Source organism: Penaeus vannamei, chromosome 30, assembly GCF_042767895.1.
Source record: "Penaeus vannamei isolate JL-2024 chromosome 30, ASM4276789v1, whole genome shotgun sequence".
Classification (NCBI taxonomy): domain Eukaryota; kingdom Metazoa; phylum Arthropoda; class Malacostraca; order Decapoda; family Penaeidae; genus Penaeus; species Penaeus vannamei.
The window spans coordinates 18,106,788-18,111,787 of NC_091578.1; the positions used below are offsets into that span (position 1 = coordinate 18,106,788).

The 5,000-nt window shown below is 39.7% G+C and overlaps 1 protein-coding gene across 1 annotated transcript in view; it reads left to right on the forward strand.

Annotated features, from left to right (window-relative positions):
• The window catches only part of LOC138867561 (TLC domain-containing protein 2-like), a gene marked incomplete at its 3' end in the record, with an annotated part of 16,534 nt that overhangs the window by 1,037 nt on the left and 10,497 nt on the right, over positions 1 to 5,000 (forward strand).

Sequence of the window (5,000 nt, forward strand, 5' to 3'; positions counted from 1 at the left end):
ATACAGTTACATGAGTATTAGTTTAAAAGATTCCATGTCCCGTTCTTTAGAATGCTGTATTCACTATTATACTGTTGTTGAGTAATGAGCAGTTGTCAACAGAGTTGCAAAGTTCAGACTGATTAAACGAGTCGCGAATGGATATGTGTTTTTTAGCAAAATATAAACGAAGTCAGCCAAACTGGAATAGTGTTATTATGTAAGCCTTTTATTTAATAACGCACTCGAATTCCACGTTGCCAAATGTAGCTGTTGTGTAACCCGCTGTAATGCTTGTTTATAACCGCACTTCCATTTCTTTTTCCTTTCTGTTGCTTGCTTGATTTTCTTAATAAACGCGAATAATATCGCGCGACAGTATAAGTCCTTACAAATATTACTCGTTGGTAAATGTCCTGCCTGCCTGTCTGTCTGTTAAACTCTGATATGCGTTCACGTACAGATTTGTTTATGTATGGACACACGCACACGCACACGCACACACACACGCACACATACATACACACACACACGTATAAATATAAATGTATATGTATATACATGTATGTATTTATGTTTGTATCTATGTATGCATGCATGCTTGCATGCTTGCTTGTACACGCACACATACACGTTTGTGCGTGTATGAATGCATAGATACACATACACGAATACACACACATATCCATATTCATATATACATTCACACACACACACACACACACACACACACACACACACACACACACACACACACACACACACACACACACAAAAAAAAAAAAAAAAAAAAACGCAGCACGTGCACGCATACATATACATAGATGTACATACACACATGTGTATATATATATATATATATATACACACATGCATATACATATTAATATATATATACATACACACGTGTATATATTTATACATATATATATACATATACATATCCTCCGTCTCTTCTCTAACTCGCATTGCTGCACACACATACACGCACACACGCATATATATATATATATATATATATATATATATATATATATATATATATATATATATATATATCCATATCCATATATATATATACATACATATATATATATATATATATATATATATATATTTATTTATACATACACACATATACACATACATATACATATATATGCATACACACGTGTTTATATATATATATATATATATATATATATATATATATATATATACATTTATATACATATAAACATCTACATATACAGATCATCCGTCTCTTCTCTAACTCGCATTCCTGCACGAGACTGTCAACTAAAATTAATCCGAAGGCTCTGTTACCAAGATCGCTTACACAGCTGTGCCATGCTGACCAGTTTGCGTTAACACATTGTACCAACCCAACGCAAACCGACCCGATACCTTCAAAGACGTCAAGTGGCGAGAGGCGGGAACAATGGGACGGGCACGTTCGTGAGAGATGGAGTTACGTAAGGTCAGCGCTGCGACCTTACGAGAGTTATGTAACTGCTACAGCACGGAACCATTCTACAAGGAAATCGAGGAGGAGGCATCGTATGACTAAGGACTATGATCATTTGAAATTTATGACAGTGCGCAAGTAATTCACGAAGACGAAGATTCACCAAAATGCACTTTTTACAATAAGAAGTATATATAACTGTTATGTAGGGATTTGCTTAAGAGCATTTGGCCAGTACGTTCTGGCGGTTATAAAAGGTCTATTAAGCAATAGATAAAATATTGAAAGAAAAAAAATACCAAATAGGACAAAAGTGAACCTGTTTCGTGCAATTGTTCCAACAGCGCTCCGTGGAGGCGAGAGGTTAGAGAAGCAAATTACTTTGGATATGAAGTGTTTGCGGAGGATACTTGGAATTTCATGGAGAGAACATAATACAAAAAATACATTAATAAATATGGCAACTTTGAGAGTCTGCACGATACTGTGAAAACGCGAAAATTGAAGTGGTTTGAGGATGTCTCGCTCAGAAGGTTATGTGCAAGACAGCTATGTACTGCCAAGTGGTCGGAATCAGAAGCATAAGATCCCAAGACTGGCTGGATGATATCAAAGAGTGGACAGGAGAGATATTGACGGATACTTTGAGAAGACCTGGTGGCAAGACGAGATGGAAGTCTGCGGTTGTCATTTGGGTGCGCTAACCAGGGATTAAGGAATTGGCGAAGAGTAGGTAATGTAGCGAAATTGCTGTATCAATATTGCAAGTGCTTTCACAAATCATGATTATCAGTAATCGCTTGGAAAGGTTTCTTAGCTTATGCAAGAGCTTATCTTTCGCTAATTCGTTCTGGAGAACGAATTTGCGAATGGCAGTTCTACTCCAATTGCAAAATGCATTGTTCTGATTACCGTCGCAGTTTTGCTAGACTTTGAGTTGCATGGAATCACAAAACCCGAGGGGAGATTTTGTAGATCGATAGCAATATCAGAACCATATGTACACGCACACGCACATACACACACACGCACACGCACACGCACATACACACACACGCACACGCACACGCGCACACACACATATACACACCAATGTATATAGATGAACAACATATAGTTAATTGGATTGCAGTCATGTGGAGAGGGGAGCCTGCATCATGGGCAGCAGCTTTTATCTTTGTTCGGGCCTGAGCTTTGGAGAGGATACCCCAAATCCCAGTAAAGCAATGGTAAAAGCATTGCCGTAGAGCATAATTGTCCAAACTGGGATCCTCGTACCCCTTGGGGTACGCAACATAGATCATAAGAGTACTTGAACAAACAAGGAATACACACGCCTCACATCTCACATTAAGTTGGTTAAGTATTTTTCAAGCATTCTGTTATTTAATAATCTTTTTTGTTTGTGTATTAAATTCGAATTTATTGACCAACATTCCTGCAATGCATTCTTTTCATAATTAGTATATTAATTGCATTACCCTAAGTAAAGCAGTTTGTTTAGCCATGGTGGACGGGGGGGGGGGGGGTACGTAACAGTAACAGTACAAGAAGGTAATAAACACTCGTTGAGCGATCAGAGACTCTTCCAGGCCTCAGATGATTATTACACAAATATACACACATGCATATATGTATGTATGTTTATTTATCTATATATTTACACTCTACTGTGTTGATACCATGGTAGACAAAAACCTACAATTTATAACCAAGATTTATTGAAAAGTGAGTCGTTTTCGAAACCTGGATTTCATGTTCTGACCTCGTTTCGGATTTCGAAGCTGTTGCCTCGCTTTTCAATAAATCTTGCCGTATATTGTGAGGTTTTCTACGATGATTATCTAAATGCAGTGTGTATGCATGTGTAAATAGAATTATCATGGATATTTTCGCCCACGTATGTTAGGTAGGGACAAGATAGATGGCATTACGAAAGAAAGGTCAGCCAAATGCCAGCTCGGATGATGGTAATGTCGAGTCACACACCGGTGAGGAATGTTTTGATTGGCGAGTAGCGTGCACACACACACAGAAACACGCACGCACACACGCACACACGCGCACACACACACACACACACACACACACACACACACACACACACACACACACACACACACACACACACACACACACACACACACACACACACACAATCAAGATGTCGACTCCTTTAATGAATAGTAATGTAGGAGTGCGGTTGCTCCTCAGAGCGAGGTGTTACTCCTTGGCTCCCCGCAGGGAGTCTGCCTGTCATCTCTTACAGTGGTCTATGGATCACGATGTCACGTTGTTAGCATGTGACAGCCGGCGACGAACAAACAAGGGGTACATTAATACATAGCTCTTGCGGAAGGGGATAGACAACATAACATTGGAATGTTTAATGTGGCAAGAAGAAATAAGCAGATGAAACATGGTCAGGCGTATATGCATATGTACATGTAATATTATATAAATATGAAGAATATAGTAATAAGATATAGATATAGCTGGGACACACACGCACACACGCGCGCGCGCACACACACACACACACACACACACACACACACACACACACACACACACACACACACACACACACACACACACACACACACACATACACGCACGCACACATGCACATGTACATGTACTTAGACAGTTATATACACAAGGAGCGTACTAATGCAGTTTATACTTTTTTTTTGCATCACATCTTTTGCTGGAGTTCCACGAAGCTTATTAGGTGCGAAGAGAAGTAGCTGGAGATCATTGTAGCGTGACGTCATAGAAGTTGTTATGGCAACGTTAGGGTTGCCGTGAGAGAGGAGAGGATTTTGGAGTCAAGTTTGCCGTGCTATACCAGGGAAAGAGCGATTCTAAAGAGAGCCAAGCGGTGATGATGTTAAAGAGGCTAAGCGACTTTACATTCCCGAAAGGCGATGGAAATTAGCGATTTGTGAAATTTTCTTACTCGAATGCAGCGTGGGCCCGAATTGCACAGATACAGCTGCTCCAAGGCAGATAGGGATCGGATCGCCAGAGCGTCCCTACGGAGATGAACGAGTGACGTCAAATGATGAAGGCATCAAGTGATCGCGTCACCCGCGTGAGATCATCGGCGCAGAAAAGATGTCCTGAAAGTGAACGCCAACTGTTTTGACTCACGTGTTTGTTGTCTATGGGCGTGACACATACACGCACACTCACACCCACGCAATGGGTGTGCGCGTGTATGCGCATGCGTGCGCTCATCGTGAAAACGATGTCATAATATGAATTTCCTTATGAATTCGGCGAAAGCACAGTGTGTGCAAGACATATTTCTTCCGTATAGTATCCTTCGCAACTTGATAATGAAGGAGGTAGAGAGAGAATTTAAATTTCCAGGAGTTCCGTGATGTAAACTAGAGATGGAACGAACATATATTTTCATTATTCGCGAATGATTTCATTTTTTTTAAACATTCGCGAATATGAATATTGCAATCCAACCGCCCAAGTACTGGTTTTATATAATCTGTGAATGTTGTAATTGAACTGTATGAATTTTTTGTCAATTTTT